This window comes from Dendrobates tinctorius, unplaced genomic scaffold (assembly GCF_039654945.1).
Source record: "Dendrobates tinctorius isolate UK_male_01 unplaced genomic scaffold, ASM3965494v1 ptg000159l, whole genome shotgun sequence".
Lineage (NCBI taxonomy): Eukaryota > Metazoa > Chordata > Amphibia > Anura > Dendrobatidae > Dendrobates > Dendrobates tinctorius.
Window position 1 is genome coordinate 1108998 of NW_027361826.1, and position 15923 is coordinate 1124920.

Consider the following 15923-nt stretch of genomic DNA (forward strand, 5'->3'; position numbering starts at 1 on the left):
TTGTTACTGTGTTAGCTTGTGGTGCCCCTTGGGCGTATAAGCTGTGTGGCGTGGAAGGGTGAATTGTTCCCGGGCAGAATGATTGTCACGTAGTGACTTGTCCTGTGTGACACGACCAGCAGGTCGGTAACTGAAACTACAATACAAACAAGGGAACACCGGGCACACTATTACAACGGTGGGCCCTACAATAGGGAACGGGGACGTGGACACCTCCTGCACTCTCCTGAGGCTGTGTCCCTGAACATTCCTCACGTTCCCTAAAAAGGATCTTCACCTGTTACCGACCAGGATACCTGAATCCCTCACTAGCCCTGCACCTATCCCTTACTAGGGAACTGGCTAGTGCGGACACTGGTCCCACTGCTGTACTAATATAACATTAGGGAAAATAATGAACAGGGAAAACAAACAACTTAGCTTTCTCTGTTGCCAATGCTCCTTTGTCAACAGAGTACGGCACCCGGATACAGCTTCCAACTGAACAGCTGAAACACCAAAGCTCTGGATGAGCTGCAAAGCATTGCTCCAAATAGCTCCTCTTTCCTCCAAGGTTGGTTAGGAAATGACCAGTATCACTAACAGTGATACAGAGCATCTGACACCATTTTATAGGAAGGAGGGGAGGGTTAACACCTGCTGGCTAATTTAACATGTAGTAACCCCAGCGGCCACCGGAGGCAAAACCCATTAGCAGCAACTAGTTTGTAATAACCCCAGCGGCCACGGGTGCAAAACCCATTAGCAGCCACTAAGGTTGCAATAATGCCGGCGGCCACTGGGGGCAAAAACTAACATTAAGCCAGAGGGTTGAAGGAAAAAAAAGGTTATACGTGAACCCAATCTGCCACAGATCCAAACATGGATTGTGACAGTGATGTTGCTGCAGGGTTGAGCTGTGGTTTAACCTCTGGAGATTCCGATGACTGCGGCTTAAACTGTGGAGATGGACTGGAGTGCGTCTTGTGGTCATCTTGTGGTGATTGCTGCTCCTGAGGAGACACATTATGGCATTGGTCTTGGGTCTCTGCAGATGCTGTGGGAAACACTGGCACCGTAAGTTGGGCTGACTTGGATGTTTCCACATTGTTGGGTTGAACGTCGCTGGAGAAGGTGTGTGGTGCAGATATCTGTTTCTGCATGTAATCACTGGTACTGACGGCTGGGTCATCTTCTTCCAGTGGTGGGAGGCAAATCGGTTCGAGGGTTTGGTTCAATGCTTGCTCAAGTATTTTTACTTCGGCTAGCGCGATTTCTTCCTCCATTTGTGTTTGAAGAATCTTTGCTTGAGCCTCTGCTTCTGCTTTCTTGGCTTCTGCCTCTGCTTTTGCTTTCTTGGCTTCTGCCTCTGCTTCAGCTTTCTTGGCTTCTGCCTCAGCTTTCTTTTCTATAAAGGAACATTGTTATGAACTGGTCACCGAGGAGGATGGCAGGAATAGGCTAGGCCACCAGGAAACCACAACTAGCAGTAGCCGTGGGGCGTACCTATGATGCCCTAGACGCCTCGGCACAGCCGGAGAGCTAACTAAGCCTAAAGCAAGAAAGGTGAAACCTAAACTGCCCCAGAGTAGAACCCCAAGGGAATAGATAGCCCCCAAACATATATTGTCGGTGAGACAAGATGAGACACAAACGCAGGCAGAAAATAGACTGAGCAAATGATGGGGCCCAAACTGACTAGATAGGAAAGGAAAGACACTGTCTGTAATCACGCAAAAACCCTAAAAATCCAACATGTCTGATGTAAAAAAAAACACTGAGGTCTCACGACCTCTCCTCCACTATATCAGCATTCTGGTATGAACTGGCAGAAAAGCAAAAGAGACTAATATAACAGGGGACTGAACAAACAAGCTGTAACATTTGGAGCGGGGTCCAGCACTGCCCCAGCAGGATGCACGCTGAACCCTCACAGCAAAGCAGAAAGAGACAAAACCAGATCAGATGTAAAGGATTAGCAAATGAACAACTTAACAGAAAATGCAGAATCAGGCAGGAGACAGCAGACCTCAGAATGCACAGGAAGAGAACTAATCACCAGCAGCCACCGAAGGAAGCCTGCTCATTTGAAAACTCCAGTCAGTAACCCCGGATTTTCATTCATCATTGTCAGGTGGCAGACTTTGGCCAGCCCCACTACCCGCTGTAGCCACCAGAGGGAGCCCCGACTCAGAAGTCAAATCGAGATAGTTCACAACAGAACATCTGTTAGGGCTGGCAGAACGCACCAGATTATAAAGTAGTAGTGGGTGCGTTCGCAGCCCGGGGTCCACCGTGCAGAGGTGGTACACTGCTGCTAGACAATGGCGGAAGAATAGGGCGGCGTGAAAACAGTCACACGTGGGTTACGTCACCCAGTGTGAACAGGAGCGGACATTGTTAATTCACAGAACCGCACGGCCACTGAACGTGGATGCCGGAGACTGTTTAGCTCACAGAGCCAGGCCAAAGAGCGCACAGCAAACTACCACAGAACTCTACCCCAAGGACACGGGGTTAGAGTCCCTTTAGGCCCACTGGGTGCGCAGCGTCGCTACCACGAACGCCGCTATAGATGCTGGCTATGGAGTATGGAGCACTTGCACTGAGGCGTGCCGAGTCACTGATGATGGCTAATGCCTGACTCAGACTCTGACCTACCTACGCCTAAGCCTTGGCGCTAGCAGGCTAGGCTGCACAACACATGCATACCAAGGGTAGGGGTTTCATAATGAATCAGTCACCAGAGACATTCATACGTGCATTCATCACTCACTCCTTATAGTCTGAAAATACAGTCTATCCTAGCGCATGGCCGAGCGGCCATGCAAACCTTTTATAGCTGCGAGCGTCCAGGGCCATCCTGGCTTCTCGGATGGGCCAATCCGAACAGGAGCAGGACCTGAGCACGTGACCTTCGATCTCCAATGGGAGATCACTCCACAGGCATGCTCAGTGGCCCGACATGAGGACTTAGTCCCTGGAGAATCTCGCTTCTGAACAGCATGTGTTGCCGTAGCTGTGCCAGAGGTGGCAGCAGCAAGCAAACCCACGGAGCTTGTCTGGGCAGAGCGCCGAGACCGACGAGTTTGCAGAGCAACCTCCTCCGCGGCTGGAGAGGAATGGGAGACCACCGGAAGTAAGGCTCGAGGTTCCCGCTGTGCAGCGACCGGAACCCGATGCCTAACATTACCCCCCCCAGGGCCCCCTCCTCTCTGAGCCTCGCTCCTCTCAAATTCTGCAATGAGAAGAGGAGCATGGATGTTCTCCACCGGCTCCCAGGTCCGAGCCTCTGGACCATGACCCTTCCAATCCACCAAATAAATTTTTTTGCCCCGCATCAGCTTGCATCCCACGATGGCATTGACCTCAAACTCGTCTGACGACAGGTCTGATGTCCCTGCAGATGGCTCAGAAAACCGGGACATGTGAACCGGCTTAAGGAGAGACACATGAAACGTGTCCGAGATGGCCAAGTGTGGTGGAAGAGCCAGGCGATAGACCACAGGGTTGATCTGCTCGAGAACCTTGAATGGACCAATATAGCGCGGTGCGAACTTAGCGGATTCTACCCGCAGCCTGATGTTTCGAGCAGAGAGCCACACCAAGTCGCCAGGTGCGAAGGTCAGAACTGGTCGCCGGCGAGTGTCAGAGGAGGACCTCATTCTCTCCTTGGAGGCCCGTTTAGCATCCTGCGTGCGATCCCAAATGTCACGTGCCTCCACCGCCCAGTCTGCCACCCTGAATGACACGGGCATGGGCACAGGGACGCGCGGATTCTGGCCGTAATTTAAGTGTAGTCGGCCACAGCGTTGTTCAAGGTGAACTCCACCCACGGCAGCAAGGGTGCCCAATCATCCTGCCTAGCCGAGACAAAATGTCGCAGATATGTCACCAGGGTCTGATTGGCTCTCGCAACCAACCCGTTCATCTCGGGATGATAGGCCGAGGAGAGATTTAGCTCAATGCTAAGCAGAGAACAGAGCTCTCTCCAGAACCGAGACGCAAACTGAGGACCCCGGTTGCTGACAATCTTATCCGGCATGCCGTGTAGGCGGAAAACATGTTTAATAAACAATGCTGCCAGGCCCCGTGCTGAAGGTAGCCAAGAGAGTGGTACCAGATGCACCATCTTGGAGAAATGGTCGGTGACCACCCAAATGACAGTGCTGCCGCTGGATTGGGCAGACCCACCACAAGTCCATACCGACCATCTCCCAGGGCCTGTCCGCAACCGGCAGAGGATAGAGTAACCCCGCGGGCCTCTGCCGAGAGGGCCGATTCTGGGCGCAAGAGACGCACGGCCAAATATAGTCTCTGACGTCACGGGCCATATGTGGCCACCAGTACGTCCTCGCCAGGAGTTCAGAGTTCCGTTTGATCCCGAAATGGCCACCCACCCTGGACGAATGAGCCCAAGTGAGGACCTCCGGTCGCAGATGGGCAGGGACCAAGGACTTGCCCGGAGGTACAGACTCAAGAGCAACCGGAGCCACGGTCCTCAGGCTCTCTGATGGGACTATCAGCCGAGGCTCCTCCTCCTCCGATGACATCACAGAGTGAGAAAGAGCATCGGCCCGGACGTTCTTCTCCCTGTAGAGAAAATGCAGTGTGAAATGGAATCAGGAGAGGAACAAGGACCATCTGGCCTGGCGAGAATTCAGCCGCTGGGCTGTCTGTAAATAGACCAAATTTTTGTGGTCGGTGAACACCTGGAATGGGTGGCGAGCCCCCTCCAGGAGGTGTCTCCACTCTGAGAAGGCCAACTTCATTGCTAGCAACTCCCTATCCCCGAAGGAATAATTCCTCTCCGCCGGTGTGAAGGTCTTAGAGAAGAAGAAGCATGGGTGCTTCCGACCTTGCGAATCCTTCTGAGAAAGGACCGCTCCAGGATGAAGGGCTTATCTACATCAGGGCGATGTAGAATGGGAGCACTAGCGAAGTGGGACTTAATGGAGGCGAAGGCCTTGGAGACAGTCTCCGACCACAGTTTGGGATTCGCACCCTTCTTGGTGAGGGCTACCAAGGGCGCTACCAAAGTTGAGAAATGGGGAATGAATTGGCGATAGTAGTTTCTGAACCCCATATAGTGCTGCACCGCTGTGAGAGAATGGGGTTCCTGCCAATCAATCACCACCTGTAGCTTGGCAGTATCCATGGCCAAACCCTGGGCTGAGATGATGTAGCCCAGTAAAGGCAAGGACTCCTGCTCAAACACACATTTCTCCAATTTGGCATAAAGTGAGTTGGCCCGCAGAAGATTGAAAACTTTGCGAACATCTCTCCGGTGGGAGTCAATATCTGGAGAGTAAATGAGAATATTGTCCAGATAGACTACTACCGAGGTGGTAAGCATATCTCGGAAGATGTCGTTCACAAAGTCTTGGAAGACGGCTGGAGTGCTACATAGCCCGAAGGGCATCACCAGGTACTCATAGTGCCCGTCCCTGGTGTTAAAAGCCGTCTTCCAGTCGTCCCCCTCACGGATGCGAATCAGGTTATAGGCTCCCCGCAGATCGAGCTTAGTAAACACTCTCGCTCCCCGTAGCCTATCAAACAGTTACGATATCAGGGGCAAAGGATACTTGTTCTTAACGGTTATGGCGTTAAGACCCCTGTAATCGATGCATGGGCGTAATTCTCCATTCTTCTTTTGGACAAAGAAGAATCCCGCTCCCGCCGGAGACACCGACTTCCTAATGAATCCTCTTGCCAGATTCTCCCTGATATACTGAGACATGGCCTCTGTCTCTGGGAGAGATAGGGGATATACTCGACTCCGGGGAGGCTCTGCACCGGGCAAGAGGTCAATAGGACAGTCGTACGGGCGATGCGGTGGAAGGGTCTCTGCCGCCTTCTTGGAGAACACGCCTGCATACTGTCAATATGGCTTGGGAAGCGAGGAGAGATCTGCAGGAACGTCAGAAGTGGCAACTTGTACGCAGTCCCTCAGACACCTACCCTCGCAGGCCTTGCTCCAACCGAGGATTTTTCCCGAAGACCACTCTATGTGAGGAGAGTGAGATCACAACCAGGGAACCCCTAGGGGGACCTGGTCAATCCCTTCGGGCATAACAAGGAGAGACAGCATCTCCTGATGAGAAGGAGACAAAGAGAGTCTCAGTGGAGCCGTCTGATGGGTGATTTGGGATGGGAGTGTCGCCCCATTCACCATGATGGTGACTGGTTGAGGTAGTAAGACCAGGGGGACTGAGTGTTGTTGAGCGAAGGCAGATGACATGAAATTGCCCTCTGCCCCAGAGTCCACGTAAACCTCCACCATCAGAGTGGAGGAATTAAACTCTAATGCCCCTTTAAACAGGAGCTTGGAGGAGAAAGTCGCGGTGTCTAGTAGGCCCCCTCCGATAACCACTAGACGGGAGCATTTCCCGAGCGCTGTGGGCACTGGTTAGCAAGATGCCCAGTCTGCCGACAGCGGAAGCAGGCTAGAGGTACCCGCGTGGACCGGGTCCTGGACCCCATGCGGGACACCTCCATGGCCTCTGTAGGCTCGGGAGGCTGACCGGGAGGTTCCAGTGGTCTAGCAAAATTTGTAGCCAACTTATAACGTTGGCAGGACTTGGAGCGCTCCAGCCCTCGCTCCGTGAAGCGAATGTCAATTCGGGTAGAGACCGTAATGAGCTCCTCTAAAGTGGTGGGCACCTCCCTGGTGACCAGGGCGTCTTTGACATGATCAGCCAGGCCTCTCCAGAATATAGGTATGAGAACCTTATCTGGCCACTCCAACTCCGAGGCCAGAGTTCTGAAGAGGATGGCATACTGGCTGACCAGAGACGCTCCCTGGGTTAGAGCCAGCAACTGAAGTGCAGTTACCCGAGGACCCAGGAACACCTGTTTCAGAGAGACCAGGAAATGGGTGGCATTCTGAACCAGGAGATCCCCGTGCTCCCACAGCAGGGTGGCCCACTCCAGGGCCCTGCCCAACAGGAGGAAGATGATAAACCCCACCTTGGCCCGCTCAGAGGGAAATCGTGTGGCCAGCAACTCCAGGTGAATGGAGCACTGACTCACGAAACCCCTGCAAGAAGCACTATCACCCGAGAAGTAACATCCGCAGCTGAGGTGGAACGCTCTAGCGCTGCCAACCTACCCTCAAGCTGCTGGATGTACCTATGCAGTCGCTGTTCATCCGCCATTACTAACCAGACCCTGGCGCTAGGATAATGTTAGGGTTGGCGGAACGCACCAGATTATAAAGTAGTAGTGGGTGCGTTCGCAGCCCAGGGTCCACCGTGCAGAGGTGGTACACTGCTGCTAGACATTGGCAGAAGAATAGGGTGGCGTGAAAACAGTCACACGTGGGTTACATCACCCAGTGTAAACAGGAGCGGAAATTGTTAATTCAAAGAACCGCACAGCCGCTGAACGTGGATGCCGGAGCCTGTTTAGCTCACAGAGCCCAGTCAAAGAGCGCATAGCAAATGGCCACAGAACTCTACCCCAAGGACACGGGATTAGAGTCCCTCTAGGCCCACTGAGCGCGTGGCATCGCTGCCACGAACGCTGCTATAGACGCTGGCTATGGAGTATGGAGCACTTCCACTGAGGCGTGCCGAGTCACTGATGATGGCTAATGCCTGATTCAGACTCTGACCTACCTACGCCTAAGCCTGGGCGCTAGCAGGCTAGGCTGCACAACACATGCGTACCAAGGGTAGGGGTTTCATAATGAGTCAGTCACCAGAGACATTCATACGTGCATTCATAACTCACTCCTTATAGTCTGAAAATACAGTCTCTCCTAGACTGCGAACCTTTTATAGCCGCGAGCATTCGGGCCTTCCTGGCTTCTCGGATGGGCCAATCTCAACAGGAGCAGGACCTGAGCATGTGACCTTCGATCTCCAATGGGAGATCACTCCACGAGCATGCTCAGTGGCCCAACATGAGGATTTAGTCCCTGGAGAATCTCGCTGCTGAACAGCATGTATTGCCGTAGCTGTGCCAGAGGTGGCAGCAGCAAGCAAACCCACGGAGCTGGTCTGGGCAGAGCGCCGAGACCGACGAGTTTGCAGAGCAACCTCCTCCGCGGCTGGAGAGGAATGGGAGACCGCCGGAAGTAAGGCTCGAGGTTCCCGCTGTGCAGCGACTGGAACCCGACGCCTAACAACGTCTTAGTTTGGATCGCTCTGCGTTTAAACGGGCCTCTAGAATTCTGTCGCTGAGGGTTGAAGTTCTTGAGCAGGATGATTTGTATGACCGAGAAGAGTGTCTGGATGAGCCTGACCTGTGGGATCTTGATTCTTGCAGATAAGCAATACGGAGCTTCGCTTTATCTTTGGCATCTTGCACGGCGGCTTTCCTTTCTCTGTCTGTGGAATCTACTTTGCTTAACTCTGAGGCTTCATCAATATTAGAGTCTTTTAGGAAGGTGGCGTACCTTGCGAATAGTCTCTTGTATCTTCCGTGGGCCGTGACTAGCCATTTTATAATGTCCTGTAGACTCGCTGCATCATTTTTGTGGCGTTGGATGCTTGACATGACATGCCTCCACCTGCCCTGAAGAAAAACGAGGATGAAACCCAAAGTTGCAAAAAAAAAGGAGACATCAAAGTGGCAGAACTAGCCCTATTATTTAGAACAAATTCGGCCAAGGGCAAAAATGAGACACAGTCATCTTGATCAGCAGATATAAAACATCTCAAATAGGTTTCCAAAGTCTGGTTTGTTCTCTCAGTTTGCCCATTGGTCTGAGGATGAAATGAAGAGGAGAAGGACAACTGAATTTCCAGTTTGGAACAAAAAGCTCTCCAAAATCTGGAAACAAACTCAACTCCTCTGTCCGACACAATGTTCTCAGGAATACCGTGCAAATGAATAAAAACAAGGGCACCAACTCAGAAGAAGATGGCAACTTTGGGAGTGGTACGAGATGGACCATCTTAGAAAATCTATCACAGATCACCCAGATAACCGTCATTCTCTGAGAAACAGGGAGATCAGAAATAAAATCCGTTGAAATATGGGTCCATGGCCTCCTGGGCACCAGCAGGGGCATTAACAAACCTCTAGAACGAGAACAGGGTTTGGACCGAGAACAAGTCCCACAGGACTGCACAAAATACCTGACATCACGAGATAAAGCAGGCCACCAAAAAGACCGACTCACCAAATCTCTGGTACCAAAAATACCAAGATGACCAGCTAACTGGGAGCAATGAATTTCAGACATTACTCTTCTCCACTGGTCAGGGAAATACAATTTCCCCATAGGGCATTGTTCAGGTTTGTCCTCCTGAAATTCCTCCAGGGCAAGTCGCAAATCGGGTGAAATAGCGGAAAGATCCATACCCTCATTTAGAATGGTAGTAGGTTTTGGTCACATCAAGAGAATCAGCAAATAAACTCCTAGCGAGGGCGTCCGCCTTAACATTCTTAGTGCCTGGAAGAAAGGAGACCACAAAATTAAAACGCGTGAAAAACAAGGCCCACCTAGCCTGTCTAGGGTTCAATCGTTTGGCTGATTCGAGATAGATCATGTTCTGGTGGTCGGTAAGGACCACAACTTGATGTCTGGCTCCCTCCAACCAATGTCTCCACTCTTCAAAAGCCCACTTCATGGCCAACAATTCCCGATTCCCCACATCATAGTTACGTTCAGATGGGGGAAAAATTTCGAGAAAAGATGGCACAAGGATTCATTTTAGAGGTTACCGGATCTCTTTGAGACAAAACGGCTCCTGCACCAATCTCAGAAGCATCTATCTCCACCTGAAATGGGAGTGAAACATCAGGTTGCCGTAAGACCGGAGCAGCAGTGAATCTCCGCTTAAGCTCCTGGAACGTAGAGACTGCCTCTAGAGACCAATTCACCACATCAGCGCCCTTTTTGGTCAAATCCGTCAGTGGTTTTACAATACCAGAAAAATTACTTATGAATAGTGTTGAGCAATACCATCCGATACCCTAAAATATCGGATCGGATGGTATCGGCCCGATACGAAAAAAGTATCGGGTATCGCCGATTCCGATACCGGAAGTCCCATTCAAGTCTATGGGACTTCCGGTATCAGAATAAGAAAAACCCTTTTCTGTCCTTGTACAGCCTCTCGGGGGGGTGTACGGACCTTCCGGGGGTCTGTGCTGACTGCCCGGGGGTCTGTGCGGACTGCTGGGGGTCTGTACCGGCCTGCCGGGGGGCTGTGCCGGCCTGCCGGTGGTCTGTACCGACTGTCCGGGGGTCTGTGCAGGCTGCTGGGGTCTGTACCGGCCTGCCGGTGGTCTGTACCGACTGTCCGGGGGTCTGTGCAGGCTGCTGGGGTCTGTGCAGGCATCGTCCGATGGGACTACAAGTCCCATCGGGCTATGCCTGCTACCATGACGGTGATTGACACATTAGCCAATGATGGGACAGTAGTAGTCCCATCATCCGGCTAATGTGTTCAATGTTCAATTCATTGCTGTGTGAGAAATTTCCCATGCAGCTTTTGCCATAAAGTGAGACTAGGGACTTTTTTTTTTACAGTGGCAGAGGAATACAGTGCGGAAGGATACCTACCTCCCGTCATTGGATTCCTGGAGCCCGTAGAGAACAGTAGCATCAGCTGATGCTGCTGTTCTCCACGCAAGATAGTCGTGGGACACTCGTGGACTTCTGCGGATCAGGGGTAAGTATATTGGTGGTTTGTTATTTTAATATTTATTCCACAGATGACAATGGCTTCGGGGAACAAAGTGACAAGTGATGGGGAGTATGTACTCTATGTTATATGTACTGTATGTCTATATGTATGTATTGTATGAATGTATTGTATGTAGTATATATGTATGTTGCATGCATGTAGTATATATGTAGTATGCATGTTGTATGTATGTTGCATGCATGTAGTATATATGTAGTATGCATGTTGCATGCATGTAGTATATATGTAGTATGCATGTTGCATGCATGTGGTATATATGTAGTATGTATGCTGCATGTAGTATATATGTGGTATATATGTATGTTCCATGCATGTAGTATATATGTGGTATATATGTAGTATGCATGTTGCATGCATGTAGTATATATGTTGCATGCATGTAGTATATATGTAGTATGCATGTTGCATGCATGTAGTATATATGCTGTATATATGTATGTTACATGCATGTGGAATATATGTAGTATGCATGTAGTATATAAGTAGTATGTATGTTGCATGCATGTAGTATATATGTAGTATGCATGTTGCATGTAGTATATATGTAGTATATATGTATGTTGCATGCATGTAGTATATATGTGGTATATATGTAGTATGCATGTTGCATGCATGTAATATATATGTAGTATGCATGTTGCATGTAGTATATATGTATGTTGCATGCATGTAGTATATATGTGGTATATATGTAGTATGCATTTTGCATGCATGTGGTATATATTTAGTATGCATGTATGTTGCATGCATGTAGTATATATGTAGTATGCATGTTGCATGTAGTATATATGTAGTATATATGTATGTTGCATGCATGTAGTATATATGTGGTATATATGTAGTATGCATGCTGCATGCATGTAGTATATATGTTGTATGTATATTGCATGCATGTAGTATATATGTGGTATATATGTAGTATGCATGTTGCATGCATGTAGTATATATGTTGTATATATGTATGTTGCATGCATGTGGTATATATGTAGTAAGAATGTAGTATATATGTAGTCTGCATGTTACATGTAGTATATATGTAGTATATATGTATGTTGCATGCATGTAGTATATATGTGGTATATATGTAGTACGCATGTTGCATGCATGTAGTATATATGTTGAATGCATGTAGTATATATGTGGTATGTATGTAGTATGCATGTTGCATGCATGTGGTATATATGTAGTATGTATGTTGCATGCATGTAGTATATATGTAGTATGCATGTTGCATGTAGTATATATGTATGTTGCATGCATGTAGTATATATGTGGTATATATGTAGTATGCATGTTGCATGCATGCATGTGGTATATATGTAGTATGTATGTATGTTGCATGCATGTAGTATATATGTAGTATGCATGTTGCATGTAGTATATATGTATGTTGCATGCATGTAGTATATATGTGGTATATATGTAGTATGCATGTAGTATATATGTTGTATGTATGTTGCATGCATGTAGTATATATGTGGTATATATGTAGTATGCATGTTGCATGCATGTAGTATATATGTTGTATATATGTATGTGGCATGCATGTGGTATATATGTAGTATGCATGTAGTATATATGTAGTATGTATGTTGCATGCTTGTAGTATATATGTAGTATGCATGTTGCATGCATGTGGTATATATGTAGTATGTATGCATGTAGTATATATGTAGTATGCATGTTGCATGTAGTATATATGTAGTATATATGTATGTGGTATATATGTAGTATGCATGTAGTATATATGTTGTATATATGTTGCATGCATGTAGTATATATGTAGTATGCATGTTGCATGCATGCAGTATATATGTTGTATATATGTATGTGGCATGCATGTGGTATATATGTAGTATATATGTAGTATGCATGTAGTATATATGTATGTTGCATGCATGTAGTATATATGTTGCATGTTGCATGTAGTATGTATGTAGTATATATGTGGTATATATATAGTATGCATGTATGTAGCATGCATGTAGTATATGTAGTATGTATGTTGCATGCATGTAGTATATATGTAGTATGCATGTTGCATGTAGTATATATGTATGTTGCATACATGTAGTATATATGTGGTATATGTGTAGTATGTATGTTGCATGCATGTAGTATATATGTAGTATGCATGTCGCATGTAGTATATATGTATGTTGCATGCATGTAGTATATATGTGGTATATATGTAGTATGTATATATTATATATGTGGTGTATATATATAGTATGTATGTATGTAGTATGTATGTTGCATGTATGTAGCATGTATGTAATATGTATGTAGCATGTAGTATGTTTTTTTTTTTTTCTACATTAAACACATTAGCCGGATGATGGGACTACTACTGTCCCATCATTGGCTAATGTGTCAATCACCGTCATCGTAGCAGGCATCGCCCAATGGGACTTGTAGTCCCATCGGACGATGCCGGCACAGACCCCCACAGACGGCACAGACCACCGGACAGTCGGCACAGACCCCCGGCAGTCCGCACAGACCCCCGGGCAGTCGTCACAGACCCCCGGCATGCCAGTATAGACCCCCCGGAAGGCCCGAACTGACGGCGCATCATGATGCGCACAGACCGCGCATCATGATGATATCATTTCGGCAGCCAATCAGAGCAACAACAGTGGCTCATTGCATTATGGGAACTTCCGATTCTGATAACCGATATTGAAAAAATATCGGTACTCGGTATCGGAATTCCGATACAGCGAAATTCGGCCGATACCCGATATTTGCAGTATTGGAATGCTCAACACTACTTATGAATTTACGGTAGAAATTAGCAAAACCCAAAAACTTCTGGAGGGCCTTCAAGTAAGTGGGCTGAACCCAATCATAAATGGCCTGGACCTTTGCTGGGTCCATTTCAATAGCAGACAGGGACAAAATGAATCCCAAAAACAAAATCTTTTGTATGCCAAAGAGACATTTCGATCCCTTAACATACAGAGTATTTTCTCTCAAAATTCGGAACACAGTCCAAACATGTTCCTTATGAGAATCCCAATCACTGGAAAAAATGAAAATATCGTCCAAATAAATGATCAAAAACTTATCCACAAAGTCTGGAAAAATATCATTTATGAAAGACTGTAAGACAGAAGGGGCATTAGTGAGTCCAAAAGGCATCACTAGGTACTCAAAATGTCCTTCAGGAGTATTAATCGCTGTCTTCCATTCATCACCGTGCTTGATGCGAATAAGATTATACGCACCCCTAAGGTCAAGCTTGGTAAACCAGCAAGCACCTTTAACTCTGGAAAATAAATCAGAAATCAGGGGTAATGGATACTGATGTTTAACAGTGATTTTATTAAGAGAACGATCAATATATGGCCTTAATGAACCATCTTTCTTGGCCACAAAAAAACCCCCAGCACCTAAAGGTGAAGAGGATGGTCTGATATGACCCTTCTCCAATGACTCCTTGATATAAGAGAGCATAGCATCATGTTCAGGTACAGATAAGTTGAAAAGCCGACCCTTGGGAAATTTACAGCCGGGCACTAAGTCAATCACGCAATCATAACTCCTATGAGGAGGCAAAGACGCAGACTTACTCTCACTAAATACATCAGAAAAATCAGCCAAATAATCAGGAACATCATGAGACTGGGGAGAGGTGGAGAAAACAGGAGTGTCACTAAGAACACATTGACAACCCCAACTCACCACAGACACAGATTTCCAATCCAAAACAGGATTATGGGTTTGCAACCAAGGAAAACCCAGTACAATAATGTCATGTAAATTATGCAACACCAAAAATTTACAATTCTCTTGGTGGTCCGGGGCGACCCGCATTATCACCTGGGACCAAAACTGGGGTTTATTCTCCGCCAAGGGGGTAGCATTAATACCCCTCAAAGGAATTAGGTCCGCAGGGGTATCATGGGAAACCCACAACGTTTGGTAAAGTCAAAATCCATCAGATTCAGAGCTGCTCCTGAATCAGCAAAAGCTTTAGCAGAAAATCAAGACAAGGAGCAGATCAAGGAAACCGCTAAAGGAATTTAGGTTGTACACTGCCCACAGCAAATGAGTGGGCAAAACATTTTTCCCGCTTAAGGCAAACAGAAATAGTATGAGAGGCATGCCCACAAAAGAACCATAACTTATTACGCCTTCTAAACTCTTGACGTTGCACCCTAGACAAAACTTTATCACATTGCATGGGCTCAGAAGTCTGTTCAAAAGGCAGCACCGCCTTTCGCATAGTTTTACGTTCACGTAAATGTCAATCAATTTGAATGGCTAGTGACATAGAGTCGTTAAGACCAGAGGGGACCAGAAATCTCACCATAACATCTTTAACGGTTTCTGCCAAACCTTTCCGAAAGAGAGCTGCTAGGGCATCATCATTCCATTTAGTAAGGACCGCCCACTTTTGGAATTTTTGACAATATAACTCTGCCGCATCCTGACCTTGGTTCAATGCCAATAAGGTTTTCTCAGCTTGATCAATAACATTAGGTTCATCATACAACAACCCCAAAGCTTGGAAAAACGCATCCACATCAGCCAAAATAGGATTCCCAGGTGTCAGAGAAAAAGCCCAGTCCTGGGGATCGCTGCGCAGCAGGGAGATGACAATTTTAACCTGCTGCACCGAGTTCCCTGAGGAGTTAAGTTTCTAGGCCAACAACAGTTTACAATTATTCTTAAAGTTCAAAAATTTAGATCAATCCCCAGAAAATACATCAGGAATAGGAATTTTTGATTCTACAGCAGACGATTGAGCGAGATAGGCAGAAATTCCTCAAACTTCAGCAGCGAGCTGCTCAACACGATTGGACAATTGCTTTATTGCTCTCCATTAAAGCAAAATCCTCACACGGTCCCCTGAGAAAGAGGAAAAAATATATAAAAAATTCTGACGCTTTTTTTTTACAATTTTTTCCTTCTTTAGAGTACTCTAGAGTCTACAGTTTTGGGCTAGAGATTCAGTTATGATTCGGTCACTGAGGAGGATTACCGGGGAATTAGCTAAGCAACCAGGAAACCAGAAAGGTTGGTAACTTAGCGGATTGCAGACCCCTAAACCTAACAACACAACTAGCATTAGCCGTGGGACGTGCCTACGATGCCCTAGACGCCTCGGCACAGCCAAGAGTTAACTAAGCCTAAAGCAAGAAAGGGGAAAGCTAAACTGCCCCGGAGTAGATCCCCAAAGGAATAGATAGCCCCCAAACATATATTGTCGGTGAGACAAGATGAGGCACAAACGCAGGCAGAAAATAGAGTAAGCAAATGATGGGGCCCAAA